At 45.2% G+C, this 22,089-nt stretch overlaps 1 protein-coding gene across 11 annotated transcripts in view; it reads right to left on the bottom strand.

Annotated features, from left to right (window-relative positions):
- The window catches only part of TSNARE1 (t-SNARE domain containing 1), a 684,473-nt gene that overhangs the window by 533,969 nt on the left and 128,415 nt on the right, over window positions 1-22,089 (bottom strand). For 2 of the 11 annotated variants that reach the window (XM_043539016.1, XM_043539013.1), the window contains one exon: window positions 13,858-13,943. The exons of 8 other annotated variants lie outside the window; for them this stretch is intronic. The gene's annotated coding sequence lies outside the window, so the exon portion shown is untranslated. Of the gene's footprint in view, window positions 1-10,857; window positions 10,933-13,857; window positions 13,944-22,089 lie in introns of all 11 variants that reach the window. One more of the 11 variants, XM_043539015.1, reaches the window with a different exon arrangement.

The following is a 22,089-nucleotide window of genomic DNA, read 5'->3' as shown; positions in this document are numbered from 1 at the left end:
GAGTCTGATCTCATTCAGCCTCTGTTCACAGATAGACCAGGCAGAGGTAGTGTTTTTCATTTCATTTGTTAGTTTTGGTCCTGATTCTGCCATTCCAACTCACCCTGAGTAGTACCTTACTCTGCAAGTAATCCAAACGGTTCCAGTGGGACTCATGTAGAAAGATGCTACTTAACATCAGTAACGCTGTCAGAACCCAGCCCCTTACTTTTAGAACCTGAATCTACCGCAATTTAGTGACTGATATCTATGGATTTATCCAGACAGTCCTGCAGTAAAGACAGTGGAACTCAGGAAAGGCAAGTTCAATTTGTGGATCCTCCACAGACTTCCTGTTTGTGAATGTCGGCAAGTCCATTCATCTCTCTGTGCCCCCCTCCCACATTTTGTTGGGCCTGCATCGTTACACCGTAAGCTGTTCAAGGCAAAGATTGTCTCTTGCTATGTGTTTCTCTGTTGGGGTCTCCAGGCATTACAGTAATTCCAATAATAATAATTTAACTCTCCCAAACAGGCCTGCTGTAATATCTCAGGTTACTGGGTTAACAGGACAAAAACTGAAGCTTTCCATCCTATTTGATTCTGCTTCCCAGCCCATCACCCTGTGAGAAGGGAGTTTGTAACACATTAAGTATTCAATTTTTATCTGACCTTGACCCAACTGATCAATTTAGCATTATGCATCTTAAAAGCAAAATAAAAGATGCAGTAACTAATTGGTCTCCATTGGATGTTCTCTGGTCAGAGCTATTAGAGACCACAGTTAATTTACAATTAGTACATTGCCCCTTCCTTTCCCTTCACCCTTTCAGAAACGTGTCTCAGCAAGTTTCTATGACCATCAGTCGTATTTAAAGGTATCGGAAAAACACTCCTCCGCGAGTATATGGGCAGGGTGGATTTATCTCATATTTCAGTTCTCAAGGAATTTATTGTGACACAGGTAGTACAGTGATTGAAGAATGACATAGATGTCTCCACTGGCTAAACATGGAAAGACATAGAGCTACTCATTCTCCCATTATACCATACACTGTCTCCCTTCCCTCCGCTTTAGAATTGCATCCTATTCCCCATGCAACTGTAAAGGATTTTAGATGGAGGAGCAGTCTACTCAACCATCAAGGATCTCATCCTTTATGATCTTCCTTAGAGTCAAGGCCTCGCTTTCTATGAAGCAAGTTAGACCTAAACCATGGACCTAAATCAGGAAACTGAATTCCACGGAGAGTTGTGCTAATGCTAACAGGGCACAAAATCATCCAGTGCGTTGTGCAGCTCCTGAAGGAAGCAAGAGCACAAGCCTAAACCACTCTCTGAGGAGGACCAGAGGGGTAGTAGCCACCCAGGGTTCATAAGCTACATTCAGCAGTGCCTCATGCGCGGGGAACCTTCCCTAACGGCACAGTCCCGAAAGCACTGCGGCAGCTCTCAGTGACTCCGCCAGCTTCAATACCCTCTGCCTTTCAAGGTAGCTGTGTCCCACCCATTCCCCCAGCCACTGTGGATGGAGCTCCTGGAATAGTGGAAGGACAAGCTTAAAATGGCCACTGTAAAGAAAAAATCTAATTTATATGTTAAACACCAATATATGGCAATTAATTTGATCTTTGACTATTAGCAGTAAATATGTCCAATGGCCTGTGATGGGATGCTAGATGGGGTGGGACCTGAGTTACTGCAGAGAATTCTTTCCTGGGTGTCTGGCTGGTGAGTCTTGCCCACATGCTCAGGTTTTAGCTGATCGCCATATTTGGGGTCGGGAAGGAATTTTCCTCCAGGGCAGATTGGAAGAGGCCCTGGGGGTTTTTCGCCTTCCCCTACAGCGTGGGGCATGGGTCACTTGCTGGACGATTCTCTGCACCTTGAAGTCTTTAAACCACGATTTGAGGACTTCAATAGCTCAGACATAGGTTAGGGGTTTGTTACAGGAGTGGGTGGGTGAGATTCTGTTGCCTGCGTTGTGCAGGAGGTCAGACTAGACTCTTAAGGTCAGAAGGGACCATTATGATCCTCTAGTCTGACCTCCTGTACAATGCAGGCCACAGAATCTCACCCACCCACTCCTGCAATAAACCTCTCACCTATGTATGGTCCCTTCTGACCTTAAAGTCTATGATTCTATATGCACGCAACATCTGGACAAAACAGTAAAGGTTGAGGATTTCCTCTGAAGAAGCTGGCGTGTGGATATGGGCTCATGTCAGAAAGGAAGAGGCTATGGTAGCAGGTCGTATAAGCGTGTGATCATTGGCAGAATGGAATGTCACTTATAGGAATGTTCATGTTGCGTTTTGACCTGTGCCTACCTCCAAGCCTCACTTTATCGCAATACATCATGGTGAGCTCAAGATGCACAAAGCTGGCCTATCCATTAATGACTCTTGCTGGTTGGCTAACAGGCAACACATTTCAGTCACACCTTCTTTCAAGGTCTCCATGAACCAATTATTCTGGTACCAACTAACTAAGAACCAAACTAAAACCAGTTTGTAAAATTATTAGATGACATGCTATAATCAGAAAATACAGCTGAGTATGCAAACATTTATCAACAGAAAACTCTCAAATGAAGTGACCACCTGTCATAAATATAAAGGGAAGGGTAAACCCCTTTAAAATCCCTCCTGGCCAGAGGAAAAATCCTCTCACCTGTAAACGGTTAAGAAGCTAAAGGTAACCTCACTGGTACCTGACCAAAATGACCAATGGGGAGACAAGATACTTTCAAAAGCTGGGAGGAGGGAGAGAAACAAAGAGTCTGTGTCTGTCTATATGCTGCTTTTGCCGGGGATAGACCAGGAATGGAGTCTTAGAACTTATTAAGTAATCTAGCTAGGTATGTGTTAGATTATGATTTCTTTAAATGGCTGAGAAAATAGCTGTGCTGAATAGAATGAATATTCCTGTCTATGTGTCTTTTTTGTAACTTAAGGTTTTGCCTAGAGGGATTCTCTATGTTTTGAATCTAATTACCCTGTAAGGTATTTACCATCCTGATTTTACAGAGGTGATTCTTTTTTTTCCTTCTATTAAAAGTCTTCTTGTAAGGAAACTGAATGCTTTTTCATTGTTCTAAGATCCAAGGGTTTGGGTTTGTGGTCACCTATGCAAATTGGTGAGGATTTTTACCAAACCTTCCCCAGGAAGTGGGGTGCAAGGGTTGGGAGGATTTTTGGGGGAAAGACGTTTCCAAACTACGTTTTTTCAGGAACCCAGATAAAGTTTGGTGGTGGCAGTGGAAGTCCAAGGGCAAAGGATAAAATAGTTTGTACCTTGGGGAAGTTTTAACCTAAGCTGGTAAAAGTAAGCTTAGGAGCTTTTCATGCAGGTCCCCACATCTGTACCCTAGAGTTCAGAGTGGGGAAGGAACCTTGACACCACCATTAAAAAACTTGCTAGTTATTGCCTACGTTATTTTACTGTGGCAAAGTACATCTTATATGCAATATATAATGGCAATCGCCGGTATGTATTAACCTTCAACATTAAAATAAGCTTTCAAGATCAGAAGGGTGACTGCACAACTTCATATTACAGACCACTGAATCCATTCACTTCTTGATTGAACAATTTAAGAGTGGTTCTCAAGCGCGACAAGATGGAACACCTTTTAAGCATTAGGAATCCTATAACTTAATAGCTCCTTTAATATCATTTCTCACGTTCCATTCATTATCAGTGACTTCTTAGTTTGGTATCTTTCCTATCTTGGTATCTTTCTTTTTAATTTGATTTTTGTGCCTATATCTTGTTTAAAACTGAGTTAAGCTTTTAAGAGAGAACAACAAACACTCCACCATGTCTCTGTGTTGGACAAGGCAATGCGAGGCCTGAAGAAAATAAGAGTTTTCAGACTTCCATCTGTAATACACTTATAAAGCATGTGTTACGTCCTCTGTTAAGGTATGTATGATGCTCCCCAGAGGTACCCAGAAGTGGCAAGGTGCCTCACAACTCTGCCTTAGCGTGAAGCAGTCTTATCCATGCCTGCTGTGGATCAGCTCCCTGAAACCACCAGCCTCCAGCAGCAAAAGCTCTGTCTTCCAGGCCTCCACAGGCTTTGCTCTCTCTGTTCAGTCTAGTGAAAGGCACAAACCAAGCCTCGAGTCCTCTCAGCGTTCCCTGCTTTGTGCAGCCCCTTATCCATTGGACACTGTCAGAATTACCAGGCCTGCTGTGCTCAAAGCAACAGTACACGCCAGCTTGTAAGATTCACTCAGGACCATCACCTTGCTTAACACCACAGCTCTTAGATATATTTATAGTGAAAGCAAAAATAATCGTGTTATCAAAGCGCAGCGATTCAAATAATAGTGAGGAAGGATACTGGAGACAAATGGTTACATATAAAAGAAAATCGTAACACACTTGCTAGAGACTAAACTTAACTCACAGGTTAACCTCTTGTCTAAAGAAGCTTGTTTCACCCAAAGTTCTCGCCAGTGTTTTCATTAAAACCTGGTTGAGACCCTTCTTTCATGACGTAAACTCCCTGCCTGTTCACTTCCTCAGTAAAGGATGACAGGGTGTCTCTTCTGTTCCCTAAATATACTAGAACAAATCTTTGAGGTGAACCTCAACATCACCAGCCCACCCCTCCCCTCCCCCCCCCACTTTGCTGCTTGCTTTTCCTGTTACTTCTCTCTCTATGAAATTTTTACAAATCTTTATTAGCATTAAGTCCAGACTGGTGAGAGGAGACCCACTGTGAACTATACAATACTTAATTTACATGTAAACAGCCAGCTAGATAAACGTGTCTTGTCTGACAGAAAACCTGTTTTTCACCTTAGCTGGTGACAAGTCCCTGGCCACAGACTTTAAGAACACATTTGCAGTGTATATACATAACTCCTTACACAACCTCCATACATATGTTTTGCCACAATACTGATGACCTGTGTGGCACCAGCTTTTATCTGAGATCTCCCATGATGCTCTTTTGGTGAATATCAGACTCAGAAGAATCCTGTGACCCCTTATGCACTGTCTCTGTGCCCCTTGCTAGTTGGCACCAATAGGTTCCTGGGTCCCAGTATGTCTTCACGGAAGAGTTTACCCAGGCTCTTCCCCAGTTTTTAGCCCAAACTTGCTTCTGTCCACACACAAAACCCTTAAAAACCTGGATGTATAGGGGTTTTGAACCCAGGTCTGCTTGCCCAGCTAGAGGTATAGGTTAGAACTTGGGTTTTGCTATAAAGTGGGCTCTAACCCACCTACTTCGCAGTCTGGATACAGCTGACAGGTTATGGAGCACAGGTTTGGAGCACAGTCCTCCAATGTTATCTCACAATCCCTGAGGGCTGTATTTCCCAACACTTCGACCTACTCGCTTCCCACTCGCCTCCTCGGCACTGGAAGCCATCTGCTAATGGCTAGTCCATATAAAATATAATAGCCTACACTACTCCTGCCAGCTAATTTAGCTCCTTTAAGCTCAGTGATAGTTCAAAGTCTGTGCTTTGGTGCTAAGGATTCAAATTTTGATCACAACTTGTGTTAAAGTTTGTTACACACAGAAAAAAGACCAATGGATCTTAAACAAAATCTATCCTTCTGCAATTTATGGGGCCAGAGTTTTCCTTATCCGATTATCCTTCCCTGGCTATGTGCCCATTTTGGGGGCAGGGGGTGATAGGAGACCTCATAAAGATGCTCTTAATTTTTCCTTTTACTCCCCACTAAAAATGCCTTATGCATTCTTTATTTCAACTCCATATTTGTGCATCTCTTTTCCTGCGTGTCCCCCCCCACTCCCGAGGACGAAAACTAAAAGAATTTTAAGCATTTAATTGATGTTGCAGCTTTTCAGAAATTTACATTTTGCATTTCACTTAGCATGGACACTGAAACTAGCCGAACCTTTTCCAGCTTTGCTATCGTCGGTTTCATTCCCTAGTTCTGCCGCACTAGCACAATACTATTGTGTTGGTGGGTTTTCCCTCGTCCACAAGCGCCCAAGGAAAAAAGTGAGGGGGAGGGGGTTGTGTTTTTCTGTTATTGTTTTATTTATACATATTCAGATTTTCTAACTTTAAAAGAAATTAAGCCTTCTCTAAGCTGACAGCATCCTTTCACACACATTCAGATTTTTTATTTGGATATCAACATAAGGAAGGGTATGTTATTGCCTTACACTGCAGAAGAAAAGGCTGTCATTTCGAAGGCCCCAATCCTGTAATGAACTGAACATACATACAGGAGTCTCACCTGCACACCATGCATTGCAAGATCAAGGCTTAAGAAACTATGAAGAGGAAAGATTGCCCTGTGGATTACAGCACAGTTCAGAGAAGCTCCACCATAGACTTCCTGTGGGACTATGGGTAAGTTCCAACCTCCTTAGGCCTCCATTTCTCTATCTATAAAACAGAGATAGTAATACTTCCCTCTCTCTCTCTCTCTCAAAGGGGCTTGTCAGATTTCTTCAACTGATTTAATAATTCTTTAATATTTGTAAAGCACTATGAGATTTTCTGATGCAAGGTGCTACAATCGGGCAGAAACTAGGCAAGAGGTATCCCTGTCGCATCAAATCGCTTCATAGGTTAAGATCGAGTTTACAAAACAGAGCCTTCTTTAGTCTACGATCCCTCGTAATTAGGCTTGGCAGAATTTGAATTTTTTAAAATAATTTTGGTGGATAATATCAATGTTTATTTTTAAGCATTTTTTTCCATTTTTATCCATTTAAATTTTCACAGTTGAAAGAAATTATATGGCAGTGTCAGATAATTATTTCATGACAGTGTCTAATAAGTTTTCAGGAAGCATATTTTTTTAACTTTTCCTCTCTGTACATTTCAATTTTCATCAGTGGAAATTTTTTTTCATCATTTACCGACGCTGACCGATAAAAATCGAATCCTTCCACCTTCTAAGCTTACTCACAACGCAGGACTTGCACTCTTACTGTGCTTAGTTCCTTAGATGACAGATTCCATTCCCCTTCCGTCCCAAAGGGAATTTGTATTTACCGTTTGCCTACAAAGATCTAATTCTGGACTTCTGGCTGTGAGCATCTGTCCATCCATTAGAGACTGAACTGAACATTCATCTGACAACAAACCTGCTGTTTACTCTCTCAAGAGGGCAGGCTTTTACGAAGCAAGGTTGGAGACAAACCTGATGCAATAAGAGAAGTCCGGGGTGAGCAGGAAAGAGGGTGCAAACAAAAGCTATGCAGGATGCAATCTGTATTTTTTTTTTAAATTAAAAGTTTTTTTAAGCAAACTGAAGCTCTGGTGAGAGATGCTCCACCAACAGGCCTGCAAACCAAAATGCTGGAAGACTGTTTATCCAAGGGACAGCAAAGGCCAGGAGGAATTTCGGCTACCCCCAGTCTGTGTGTCTTGCCATTGTGACTCAACCCGGAGGCAGGAACCCCTTTCCAGGGCTGAGAAGGGAATTCAGCCTCTGTAAGTGATTCAGTCCAGACCTTTTCAGCCAAAGCTGGCAATAAGGGTTTCAGTCATGAGGGTGCTTTGTTTGGTGTACACATCTGCAGGCTGGGTGAATTTTAAAAGGAAGTTTTAAGTGGTGCATAGGATTTGCTCTGGCCCCCTGCTAGGGATGCCAACTTTTTAATCACACAAAAACGAGCACCCCTGCCCCACCCCTTCCCTGAGGCCCCAGGGTGCAGTCTCCGGGAGTTTGGGTGCAGGAGGGGGCTCCGGGCTGGGGAAGGGGTTGCGGTGCGGGAGGGGGTTCGGGATGTGGGATCCCGCCGGCACGTACCGTGACTCCCAGGAAGCGACCGCCAGGTTCTTGCAGCCCTGCACGGGCAGCCAGGGAGGCTCTGTGCACTGTGCTCGTGCCTGCAGGCACAGCCTCCACAGCTCCCATTGGTCGTGGTTAACGACCAATGGGAGCTGTGGTGTGGGCCCTCAGGGTAGGGACAATGCACGGAGCCTCCCTGGCCCTCCATGCGCCTAGGAGCCGCAAGGACCTGGTGGCTGCTTCCAGCAGCCACACAGAACTAGGGCAGGAAGGGAGCCTGCCTTAGCCCCGGTCCCCTGCTATGCCGCCAACCACACTTTTAACAGCCTGGTCAGCAGTGCTGACCGGAGCCGCCAGGGTCCCTTTTTGACCAGCCGTTCTGGTCAAAAACCAGATGCCTGGCAACCCTACCCTCTGCACAGGGGTGAATTTAATCCTAGCGGTACGTCTGCTCTGCAATGGGGAGGTGACTGCACCATGCATAGACTAGGGTTGCCACCTGATTGGTTTTCACCTGGAGAGTCCGGTTTTCAGGGCTAAATGGCACTGGAACCAAAAGTCCGGTTACCACAGGGCAAGGGGAGGCACCAGGTCATTAACCCGCGCCAGCCCCTGCTCAGCTGGAGCCGCCTCCTACCTGCAGACAGGCTCCTTGAGACAATCCAGTGAGTCATATGGGGAGGGAAGGAAGGGAGCAGGGCCTGGGGGGCAAGAGGCAGAGAAGGGAGCAGAGCCTGGGGGGCAAGAGGCAGAAAAGGGAGCAGGGCCTGGGGGGATGAGGCGGAGATGGGGAAAGGGCCTCGAGGAAGGAGGCCGGGCAAGGGGAAGGGCCTCGGGGAAGTGGCAGGGCCTCAGGGTCCAGTTACCAGCAATTAGAAAGGTGGCAACCCCAGCAGAGACATGCCCAAGCTAGCTTTGATTTTGCTAGCTCAAGTAACAACAGGAGTGAAGCCAAGTTAGCACAGGCAGCAGCCACTCGAGTATGTACACAGGGTAGCCCATGCAGACACCCACACAGCTGCAATTTCACTATTATTGTTACTCAAGCTAGCTTTGATCTAGCTCTGGTATGTCACATGTGCTGTAATCACCCCTTCCAATTGCAGATCCACCAGGCCTCAAGCTCAGCAATCAGAGGGTAACAACTTTCATTCACTGCCTAAAACTCCGCATTCAAGTCGGGTGCCCCAAATAGGCATGGTTCAGTATCCCACTCCCATGCCCCTAAGATATGCGGGTTGTGTTCTTCTGGATTTGAAAGAGGCTATTCAAGGTGTTACAAAACTCCACATACTGTCCCAATCAATTTCAGACCCACTCAGCACAGCTGCACTATGAAGAACTCTTTCAACATCTTCATCCCTTACATGGAGGTTTTTACCATTATTCCCACTGAAATCAATGTCACTGCTTGCAGCAGTACCGTTAATCATGTGTGTAAGTCTTTGCAGCATCATGGACCACACCAATGACTTGTTGGGAACAGGGGAAACTGAGGCAAACAGAAGGGAAGTGACGTGTTCAAATAAAGTCAATGCTCTTTCATATATGTCTGTATAGCGCTTTGCACAAGCGCTCATCCTAATGAGGGTCTCTGTATGCTACTGTAATAACAACAATTAACTTTTTTCTTCCCTAACAAAGAGATGGGAATTCAATTAGAGTTGGTTCACTTGTCTGGCGTTGCTTGTTTGCTTGCTTTTGTTAAAACACTGTTAATAAAAATGGCTTGGAGACCAAAACAAATTCATACATGGAAAATTTTCATTTTGGGCAACATTTTCCAGTTTTTACTTGAAAAACCCAAAGTCACATCTTTTTCCGTAAAAATTATTGTTTAAGGTAAAAAGTTTTGGTTTTCCGTTTTCAAAAAGCAATTTTTTTCAGACGTCGGTTTTTTAAATCTGGGCATGGGGGCAGGGGAATCAACTTCATGGAAAAAAATTCAAACATGACATTTTTCAAATTTTCCCAGGGAAAATAATTGGCATTTCTCTATTCACTCTAATACCGAACGTGTCACTTGCCTCTTGGAAACGTGGAACATTCAGGTTAATACTGTATGCAGCTTTTTGCCTCTGTATACATACACAAACAGAGACAAACACACCACCCTCTTCACACCTGTGCAACCCCAGTGAAGCAAATTTGTTTGCAATTCAGATATTTGAATAGCGTTTTGGGATCCCTTGGGTGTACGTTGCTCTATCAATACAAGATCATTATTACAATTGCATGGAGGATGCATGAGTGCTCATTTCAGGGCCTATTGTAAAAAATCAGTCGCTTTCTCTAGCAGACCAGCTTTTTTCAATTAATAAGGCAGAAACTGCAGTTTTAGCTCCTATGGGGATGCAATTCATTGAGCTGCGGGTATTGTGCCGAACCTTGCTTCTAGTTACTCTGTCTCAAACTGTGCGAGCAATACGGACACTGTCTCCAGTCACTATACGTTACTAGATTACCGCTGCGTCTGCTGTGCTATGAGCTGGCTAACAAGCATCTGACTTTACTGCCCTGCGTAACAGAAAGAAACAAATGTAAGCCTCAAAGCCCACACGTGCAAAGAGCTCAATACCACAACAATGAGGCAGAAAGCAGGTGGGAACAGCAGGGCCGGCCAGAAGAAGGCAACACACCTGCAGATACCCTTAACAATACACCAAAGTGCGGCAAGCTGTAATGATGAGCACATAGCAGCTGTCCACCAGGAAGCCCTAGCAGAGGAAACAGCTGCCACTTCAAACCATTCACTCCCCAGAGAGGTGAGACTGAGATGTTTGCAAGGCTTTATGCAGAAGGGTTTGGGTGGGGAAGGCCAATGCAAGGAGAAATTCTACTCCAGATTAATGAGTGTTTCAATATTATAAATCATCATTAGCTGCTACTAATAATTTTAAGATTGATGTAACTTCACATTAACACCACTGACTTAAGGTTAGTACTGTACCTCAGAACTCTTCTACTGCAGTGCAACAAACAGCTTTCACTTCTCTGCTCCCCTTCTCACCTCCTCCCACTCCCCCCTAGACTTTCTCCTTCTGTTCTTCCCTTCCCTCCACACTCTGCTGTCATATGAGCTCCTCATTCAGGTTCTTCCTTTAAGCTACACAACCACTTAAGCAAGTCATTTACCTGGAAGCTGGAGGTTGTCAGTACCTCTCTCATTTATTTTTTCCTGTCTGGAAATTGCAGTTAGACAAATTCAGTCTGAAAATAACACGAACACTTTTAATAGGGAGGGCAATGAACCACTGGAACAATTTATCAAGTGTTGTGGTGGATTGTCCATCACTGGCCATTTTTAAATCAGGATTGGATATTTTGCTACAAGGTCTGCTCTAGGAATTATTCTGGGGAAGTCCTATGGCCTGTGTGATATAGGAGGCCAGGCTAGATGATCGACCAAAATCATCTCCAGCCCTAGGTGCCACCAGAACAGAGCCATTTCATACCTAACTTCTTTCACTTACTCCCTGACAATGTGAAGTAGGACCACAGCAGAGAAACTGAAAATTATACTGCTCTACCATCCAGGACTTTGGACCAGTGCCATAAAATCACTGCTAGACAGAGAGAGACCAGTGGCAACTTTAAAAGTCTTATATCTTACGAACCATCAGGGCTAGAAATGTTTGCTGCACATCTATACAATAATACCTATGAGAGGGTTGGTGGCCTAATGGGTAAGACACTAGACTGGATTGGGACTCAGGAAATCTGGGTTCTTCTCCCAGCTCTGCCACTGGCCTGCTAGCTGACCTTGGGCAAGTCACTTGTCTTCCCTCCTTTCATCTGTCTTGTCTATTTAGATCACATCCTCTTCAGGGTAGGGACTGTATCGTTACTCTGCATTTGTACAGTGACCTGTGCAATGGGGCCCTAACCTTGGATGGGGCCACTATAATAAATATCATTCATTATTATTAATAATAATAAATAATAACAACAATAACAACACCTCCCAGTAACCGGAATGTTGTAACCCCAGTATTTGAATAACAATGTACGAATCAACTCCACTGGATCTGAGAAACAGTGGCTAGTAAAATCATGTTGCAACTGAAATGTGAAGTGGGGGTGGAGGGGGAAGAAGGAGGGAGGGGGTGTTTGCAGGAAGCAAGAGGACAATCAGAATGCCATGACTTTAAAAAAGTCTGATACTTATTTTAACCTTGAAGGCTAGAAGCATTCTGGCCAGACTAGTAAAAATGTTTTCAGACAGGGCTTGAAAAAGGTACCAGACACCTAGTAGCCAGAGCCAAATGTGGAAAAGGAAGAAGGCAAAAGACTCGAATAGTGAGGCCAAGGGGACAACAACCTGGTGAGAACCCCCATCTGTTAGGAAGGGGGAAGTTACTGGGATTTTTATCAGGGCACCAGGTACCTGGACCCTCCTTAGGTAGCCATTTTAGATATCAGTCTCCAGCTAGTAGGTGTGATAAATGTGAAGCTCCACCATCTCACACATAAACACACATGCTGCTGGAAGGGAGAAGGACCAGTGCTACATGCCTTTGGGGTCTCCTGACTGCTGCAAGGATGAGGAGAAAAGGTCTGATATGCTACACACACAACACTTCATGACCACCACCACTGCCTATTTCTTGCAGTGCATACAGCCTTCTGCAGCAGCATAAAACTGACATAGAGGAGATCTTCACTGCTGCCCAGCAAAGCTCTGAGCAGCAACAGAGGCATGGAAACAATCTTCCTGAGTCTGCAGACAGTACTGCAATGTTTTTTCATTTGATTTACACTTGGAAGGTTATCTCCACAACCATTAGAACTGGGAACCATTTATTTTAATGATCTCATGCACCCTGCAGAAAATGATGGCTTAAGCCATGTCATTCTCTAGAGAACTCTGCCCATTTCTTATCAGGCGTGTGAGATTTTCCATTGCCCTGCTTTCAGGATCAGTAACCCCCTTCAAAGCACAGGCCTTAAAAACCATTGATCCAAGTCAATTTCAGTCCCCAACAACAAATATGTTATTTTACTCTCAGTATGTAACTGAAAGAGCAAACACAACTTTCCTCCCTGGTAGCTGTTTACACTCTATTCTTACTTCTATTTAGGTGGAAGTATTTAAATTATACAGACAAATTGCACCCTTGCCCTTCTGCATTAAATATTAAAACAGATGTTTTTTGTTGTTTGGTCTTCTAATATCCTTTTTACAAAGGAATGCCTGCTGCAAACAGAGTGTGTTCTACTTTCCATTAGTGTTGTTCTCTATGAATTATTATATTACACACATCTATCTTTCCCTCTGATCTCAGTACAACATTAAACCTTTGTTTGATAATGGAAGTTTACAACAGTCACTGTATCTCTCCTACCACAGCGCTTCTTTTATGCAAACACAACTCTGAACAAAAATCTCCTTTTATGTCAGCACGTACAAGACCTTTCATATTATCTATTGTAATAAATATAGCACTAGATGAACTAAACACATGCAGTAAAAGGAGAATTTAACTGCATGGAAAGTTAGTAAATCTTGGATGACAGCTTAAATTCTAGGTCACAGCTTGAGATGCCTGCTGTTTTTGTTTACTGGAACAGCTTTGGGACCCTAAGTGAGTGTGGATTTAAGGTGACCAGAAAACAGAAAAAACTGTGGGTATGTGTGTGACTTTCCCTTCTGGAGTTATCTGGACTGGTGATCTGCTAGGTCACTCCAACCCTTGACTCTGGGAGCCAGCCTTACCCTGCTCTGGTGTAAGAACCCCCACTCTTCGGCTGTTCACGCACAGCCTCTGGCATCTAAGCTGTTCCCAGCTACTTACAACTGAATGACATTAGCCATTATCTCCGGACCCAGACACAACCCTAGGAACCTCCGTCTTGCAGTGTCCAGTTATGCCCGCTGGACGCTGCAAGCTTATATGAGTTCGTCAATTTAACAAAGAAATTGGTATGTATCAGACTTGTTATCCCAAGGGGAGTCTCTGACATGCTTCAAACCAAACGCACTGCTTCAGGTAGAACAAACAAACAGGTTTATTAACTATAAAGATAGACTTTAAATGATTATAAGTCAAAGCATAACAAGTCAGATTTGGTCAAATGAAATAAAAGCAAAACGCATTCTCAGCTGATCTTAACACTTTCAATGTCCTTACAAACCTAGATGCTTCTCACCACAGGCTGGTGGTTGCTCTTCAGCCAGGCTCTCCCCTTTGATCAGCACTTCAGTCACGTGGTGGTGATGTCTGTATATGGAGGTAGAAAAGAGAGGAGGAGCATGGCAAATGTCTCTCCCTTTTATCATGTCCTTTCTTCCCTCTTGGCTTTGCCCCCCCCCTTCAGAGTCGCGTGAGCATTATCTCAAGCAGTCCAGCCATTAAGGCCAAAGGCAGCGTGCCTCAGTTTCCCCATTCACGCAGTCCCATACTGACCAAAAGAAGGGGGTGACTCCCTCAAGTGTCTAACAGATTCTTTTGTTGCTGCCTAGGCCAGCATCCATTGTTCCTGTGAGGCTGGGCTGGGTTTGTCCCATCCATGCCCTGATGAGGTGTGAACTGCCTCTCTGTTCTTGGAGAGTTTGGCCTGGGCTTATTTTAAGCCATGAGGATACACTTTCAGCCTCATAACTAGATACATGAAATTATAACTTATAACCTTATTTACATGACTTTAACATCACTGCAACAACCATGCTCAGTGCATCATGAGCCTTCCGAAGACACCCAAAATAACAGACTTTGCACTGGATACCACACAGTCATTTTATAAAGATGAACATGGGGGTGCAGGGTGTTCCCCCGAGGTACAGAGCATCACACCTCCCCTCTTAGTTTACTGCAAGAGGATTAGTCACTGACTAGCTTGAAGGCAATTTGTGTTATAGTTCTCTTGGCATCCAGCCATTAAGGCCACAAGGCAGCGTGCCTCAGTTTCCCCATTCACACACACACAGCAAACCAGGTTTGTTATGGTTTCTCTACTGTGATCAGTTGTAAATCTGTTCACAGGTATTAACTGAGAACTAGCGTTACCAGAAGGTTTAACATCCGTGCCAAAATTCTTATCCCAAAACTTAACATTAATACCAAAAAAATTCATCACGGATGGGTGTTTACTAGTATCTTTATGATACCATGTCCTCTGTTCAGATAATGTAGTTTGAGGTTAGTTTGTTCATTACCCATGGTGTCCTTTGACTCTCTCCCATGTAATCAGTTACTGGCTTTTCTTTCCCTCCGATGTTCCCTTCTGTGTGGGCTCTTAATTTAATCATGTTTCTGGCATTTTGCTATATCAGGGTCTGGCAAGATAAGGGTCCAGGGGGATCCTGCACATTGGCTGGCCCTTTGGGGAGCAGTCTCCCAACCCCAGGACTGTACATATGTAGAAAATCCAGCTCCCCTTTTGGGGTTACCCGGTGTTTCCCCCTCCTAGAACTGAGTCCTTCCTTGCCCCCTTTTCCCAGGGGACTATGACCTGTGCTCTGTGGGCTAGGTGTGTTTACCCTTTGATCAGAGTCACCTTTCCCCAGCAGCTTTCCCATAACTGCTCTCTGTGTCTCACCAGCCTGGGGGAAAACACGCCCTTCTCTGTCAGATGGGTCACTTCTGTTCTCACAAACAATCCCCTGGCAATTTCCTGGTCCCAACTCCTCTGCTGTCCCACGCTTTGGAGCTGCAGCTTGATGTAAAGAGACAGTTACCTTCCAAAAACTTTTCAGAAACAGCATCCTGACAAACTGGGACCTGGATTGGGGTGCCCTCCGCCACCCCTTTCTCTGTCCCTGAGAAGTCAGCTGTGTGACGGCTCCCTTCCACGAAGTCAGTCACACCATTCCTTCTCAAAACCTGGGTCACAGGCTGACTGCCTGGGTGCACAGATGCTGACCCAGCCATACTCCGAGTGTCCTGGGCATCCTGCCCCAAATGACTAGGGAGGAGACATTCCTGTACCCCCACTAGTCCTTCCCCAGTTTCTTCCTCTGGGCCCCGTCCTAAGACACATTCCTCTGTGCTCCCGAGGAAGGGTTCTGTCTCTTGTTCAGCTGCAAAACTCTGCCAGCTAAAAACTGGGATGGTTTCCTTAATCACTGAGGACACCTCTCCTGCCCCTGCGCTGGAGGGCATGTTGCCTTCTGCTGGAAAAGAGCTAGTCTCAGCCCTTCCCATACTTGGAAGCACACTGCTTCCCTGGGTTACAGAGTCACCGGAATCCTCACCCACCTCAGTGGTTTCTGAGATCCCCTGCCCCTTCTCTGGGCTCTCCTCTGGGACACATTGCTCTATGCTCCCTAGACCTGGTTTTGCCTCTGATTCAGCTGCAAGCTGCTGGCAGCTAACAACCTGGACAGTTCTCTCCCTGGCAGGCATTACACCCTCATCCCTTCCTGATATGGTGCTGCCTCCAGCCGCAGTGCAGGAGTTGGTCTCAACCACCCTCCCACTGGAAGCACGTGGTTTCTCACTGCTGCAGAAGAATCAAGGAGACTCTCTCCCATTCTCTCAGCAGCTCCTGAGACCTTACCCTTTCCCTCGGGGGTCCCAGCATAAAACTCCCTCCTGCTGCAGGCAAATACTTTAACCTGAGCTACACGGAAAAAATCATTACCCAGGAGCAGGCCAAATAGGAGGTGTTCTATTACCCCCACAGTCAAAACACTTTCCAAACCTTCCCAAAACACATGGATTTTAGCTAGTGGTATGAGGCATCTGCCATAATTCGCCCACCGCCACAATCTCTGCCATTTGGCCAGGTAGCATACTGGTCTTTGGGACCACACTCTGCTTAACCAGAGAGATCTGGCACCCTGTATCCCTCTGCCCCAAGTATTCCCTGCCATCAATTTGGACAGCCTTAATGTGCTCCATATCTGGTTCTGCAGAAGCTAACCTCACAAAACCAATATGATCGGTTCCAGTTGCTTGGGGGGTTTCTGTGTTGAGGACAGCAGAACTAACAAGAGCTATTGGTTGCCTGCTTCCTCCTAGCACAGGGCATCTATTCCTCAGATGGTCAGTGGAATTACACTGATCGCACCTTTTGGGCTCTTCTGCTTTTACAGGCGATTTGGGATGAGAGTTAAGAGGAATGTTTTTGGGGAAGAGAAGGTTTAGGCTCCCAACCCACTTCTCTCTTCCCAGGGGCAAAATGGGATCCTCCCTCCCCACCAGTTTTAAACTCCTCTTTCTGTGGCCTGACCTCAATAAACGCCTGATTCTGTTCAAGGGCATCAGCTAAAAAAGCCATCTCATCAGCAGACCACAGCTTGGGACCCAGTGAGCTATCCTGAGCTCAGCAGAACCCTGTCCAAGATGTGCCTTCTGTCAGCAGGATTTTCCAATGCAATGTCCACTGCTCCTGCCACCCCACCCATGTACTCGTCCCTTCTTCCCTGGCGTCCTTTCAGCTTCCCATCCTGACTACAATGCTCTTCATAACCTAGCTCCCACCTCTCTTCACCATCTCAACCACTGCTTGGTCTCCAGCCCAACTGCATGCACTCCTCCCAGTCTCACGGATGTCTCAGGAGCTCCCACCCTGACCCAGCCTACCACGTCCTCTCCTCCTTCAATTACTATTTATTTGTTTTCCAGTACTGCCTAGAGACCCCAGTCAAGACCCAGAGTTGGTCAGCAGCAGAAGCAGGAAGAGAATCCATGTGGCCGAAGTCCAGCGTCCTAGCCACTAAATCACGCTTACAAATCCCTTCTACCACGAGGCCTACGTCAGTTGTCCTTCCCCCTTTCCCACAAGAAATGAAGGAGAGAGCGAGCATGAGAAAGAGCTAAGAAAACCAGACAAAAGACAGGGAACCTGAAGACGCTCGCCGAACAGTGTCCCACTAGGAACTGTCCTGTCCTCACATCTTTTCCATCTAATACCTGAGTTTGTGAATATAAAACATCCAGATATTCACAGCCGAGTGCAAGCTACTGCTGAGCAGCCAAGTTTGCCTGCAGTCCTGCTGCCTCAACCAGCATCTAACCCGCTGCTTCGCAAAGTGCTTTGGACCTGAAAAGTGCAATAGAAAACCGCAGTCTAATCCCATTCACAGTGCTACCAACGCTCATGATTTTGTCATGAGTCTCATGATCATTATTGTTTTCCTTAAAGCCCCAGCGCCTGGAGTCAAGTGGGTATGGGATGATTTCAGCCTTCAATTCTTAAAGAAAAAGTATGTTTCTAGCCCTCGTGGCTGTGGAGAAAGCTTTAAAATGTGACCCCAGTGCACCCTAAAGGCTCCAAAAGCGGAAGGCAAATAAAGAGAACCCAAATCTGGTATGTTTGCATCATGTCATGATTTTAAAGCCAATCTCATGATCTTTGGTGAGCCTGACTCATGAATTTTGAATGTCTGGGGTTGGCAACACCATATTCGTTGCTGGCCTTGCTCCCCAGAAGCAGGGTGCAACATTAAAGGGGACACACAGAGGGGGGCCTTGAGTCCTGATTCCCCAGAGGGGCTCTACTGCAGAGCCAACTGCAGAGGGGAGGGAAGAACAGCCCGAGCTCCCAGATCCAGAGGGGCACGAGTGAAAACAAGTCAGGGCTTTGAATTTCAAGAGCCATCAGCCCACTTCAGCTCAGGGCCCTGAGCACAAAGCAGCTGACAGAGCAAGGCAGAAATGCCGAATGCCGGGGTGTAGTCAGTTCAAGCAATGCCACTCCCCCTACAAAGCCATTTGAGCAGCCCCTTGTATGCCAAGGCCCGCGATTCAGTGTGCAGCCTGCTCCCCGACACTAAGGCCCCAGTGCTGGGCCCTAACAGGCGGGTGTGGAGGGGGAGTCAGCAGGGAACATACCCACAAATGGTGCAGTTTTGGAAAGGGCTACCAGCTGCCAGCCCAAGCAGCTCGGAGCAATGCCATGTGGCACCAGCTTGCCAGTGTGAGCGGAGCTCACATGACCCAGGCCACTCTGTGCCTGCAGGTTTGGCAGCATTGTCTGAACCAGCCCTGGCAGGGAGCTTGTCAGCTCCAGGGGAAAGCAGGTGGAAGAGCCCCTCAGAGGGTATGGGAAGAGGTGAGTGGCAGGTCAGAGCGGGGTGGGAGAAGGCTGAGCTTTGCTAGCTGATCCACGCCCTGACTCTCAGCCCCACGAACCCTTACTCTAACCTGACTTCTTCCTATGTCATAAACAAAACTGCCCCACGCATTTTACGCCCTTCCCTGAAGCCACCTGTCCCACACCTGACACTGCGGTAACGGCACCATGGAAATTACACCGGCAAGATCTGGGAGAAGCCAGAAATGCTGCCCTCTTTCTTCCCTCTAAATGAGTAAATAGGCAGCTTTAAATTAGTGAAGGTTCCTTTCCACCTCAAGCACTGGATTCTCCAGCAAGGACACATGCTTCCCATGTGGGGGAAGTCAGAGAGGAAGGAGGAAAAATGAGACATTTCCTCTTCCATCCACACACCCTCATGGCTCACAGCTATCATGGGTGCTCGATGGGCACAAAGATGTTTCAAAAACCTGGGAAGCCAACTCTACTTAGAACAAGTGAGGGTGCACGCTAAACTACAAACACAGGCTGTCTATGTCTTTGTACCTCACCTGTCACCACAGTTTCCTATAGATAATGGCAGCATGGCGGGGAGGTCTGCCCACGCAAATGGGTGACAGGGACGCCTGTGTTACAATATCGGCTCTGCCACTGACTCCCTCTGTGGCCATGGGCAAGTCATTTTCCCTCACTGTACTCAGTTTATCTGTCAAATAAGGATAATACTTACCTGCCCGGCAAGGGTTAATTAAAACAGGCCACTGCTTTGAAGAGTAGAGCAAAACACAGGGATAATAATGCTTTGTACTAACCCCTGTCCTAAATGACTTCATCAAATATATCAGCTAAAAGTAGCCTCAGATTAGAGAGCACTTCAAGCTCAAGTTCAGACAAAATTTTACAATATGTTTTAAAAGAGTCACTTGTGGGAAAGGTCAGACATGGCCCTTACAGTGGGTTCCACTCCATTTGTATTGTTAAAAAAATCAGTCAGGCTTTAACAAATCCAAGTGAATCTTGTGCGTCTATTCCCATCCCAACTCCCTCTGCTCATACTAGTCTTTTTGACCATCCACACGTTCTTGTCACTCTCAGGGCAAGTGCCTTCTCCTCTGCATCTCTCCTCAGAGCCAAACACCCAAACGCTCCATCTAATTGCAAATCTCAGCTGAAAGCATCTCGCTCCTCCCTTGCCTCTTCATTTCCAGCTCCCTCTATTGTTATTTAATTCCGGGTTCCATTTTTAAATAAAAGACCCCATACAAGATGGAGGCCTTATACCACAAGAAAGCCAAAGGAAGCTGAAGGTGCTCAACACCTCACATGACTGGGCCCTTACTCTGGATTTGGTATTCAGGAGTGTTTTTTCAAAGAGTAGCCCTTTAACCTCCGCATTGGCATGTTCCTACTGCCCTGGTTCTGATAATTGCCACTACAAAGCAAACGTATGTGAGTCACCATGTACTCTGTTTAGTTCAGGCCATTCGCAGGGTCTGGAAAGAGTTCATTTTTCTTAGTCTTATTATCCTTCCTCTGCCACTCAAGAGCTTTAAAAATGTACCATCTTGTTTACAGGAGTGTTCTGTGCACTAAAAAGGGAAGGACAGCAGAAGAAAAATATTTACAAACAAAGGAGATAATACATAAAGCTTACAATTACTTGACATGACATATGGTAAATAAGAGACAGAAAAAGGCTTCTAAGGTTTGTACAAAGCCTGGATTTTTCTTCCACACTTTCCAAGGATCGATAATACGTGTTCCACACAGCTGCCATCTCCCATAGAAACAACCCTCCACCCCCAAAAAATTAACATTTCATAAAAAATTTTCAATCAGGAATGACATTTTAGAACTGAACTTTTTAAAACAACTTCTTGCTCGCCTAACACAGAGACAAGAATAATATGAAATCTCAGTCTTAAACATAACAATCAATATGATCGGGGGAGGGAACTCTATTGATTGAGCCATTTAACCAAGATATTTAAGCCCTGATGCAGAATATAAGTGCTATGTATTAGCTATTTAAAAGCTCCTAATTCTAGCTTTATAGCTTTTTCCTTTCTCCCTACTTCAGCTCAATTCAAAAATTACATTGCACTGAAATATTTTTTACTCCTTATGTCACCAGGGATAACAATATCCAGTGGCCGGAAGCAGAAGTCAGCAAAGATCAAAAGGGAAATTGGATGCACATTTTGAACACTGAAGAAAACTAACAACTGCAAACATTCACCAAGGGATGTGGTAGACCATCACTTGAGGTCTTTGAACCAAGACTGGATGTCTTCCTAAATGATCTGCTGTAGCTCACCCAAAAATTAGGGGCTTGATGAATGAACCACTTGTTGACATTTCAAGGTCTTTGTTCTGCAAGAAATCAGAGTAAAGGAATGCCATTGCTCCTTCTGATCTTAGCGATCTACGAACAACTGCCCATGTGATAAGTAAAGTGAGAGAAAAAGATACACACAGACTACATTTCTCAGAGTAGCAGCCATGTTAGTCTGTATCCGCAAAAAGAAAAGGAGTACTTGTGGCACCTTAGAGACTAAAAAAATTTATTTGAGCATACGCTTTCGTGAGCTACAGCTCACTTCATCGGATGCATGCAGTGGAAAATACAGTGGGGAGATTTATATACATAGAGAACATTAAACAATGGGTGTTACCATACACACTGTAACGAGAGTTTTAGAGTAACAGCCGTGTTAGTCTGTATCCGCAAAAAGAAAAGGAGTACTTGTAGCACCTTAGAGACTAACCAATTTATTTGAGCATAAGCTTTCGTGAGCTACAGCTCACTTCATCGGATGCATACTGTGGAAAATACAGAAGATGTTTGTTTTTATACACACAAATCATGAAAAAACGGGTGTTTATCACTACAAAAGGTTTTCTCTCCCCCCACCCCACTCTCCTTCTGGTAATAGCTTATGTAAAGTGATCACTCTCCTTACAATGTGTATGATAATCAAGGTGGGCCATTTCCAGCACAAATCCAGGTTTTCTTCCCCCCCAACCCCCGACACGAGAGTGATCAGACTACAGGGATTCTCCAAACCCCCAAGAACATTCTCTTCCTTACCCACATGAATCTGATTAAGTAGGGCACATGGGTTTTCACTATTTGCAACCAAGCCTGAAATATTTTTGGGTGAAATATTTGCAACCAAGCCTGAAAACATGTGGTCTAACGAAAATCCTGTAATTCATCCTAGATTTGTTAAAGTTTTCACTGAGGTTCTGGGACACTCTGTACCTCAAAGCAGCAGCCTGGAATCCCCATATTCACCTCTGTCATATAATTATGATGTGTTTTGTACAAAGCATACCTAGTGAGGAATTATTTTAAAAGTCTTGATCTGTTCAACACTAATATCC

Source organism: Chelonia mydas, chromosome 2, assembly GCF_015237465.2.
Source record: "Chelonia mydas isolate rCheMyd1 chromosome 2, rCheMyd1.pri.v2, whole genome shotgun sequence".
Taxonomy (NCBI): domain Eukaryota; kingdom Metazoa; phylum Chordata; order Testudines; family Cheloniidae; genus Chelonia; species Chelonia mydas.
This window is presented reverse-complemented; position numbering and strand designations above follow the sequence as displayed.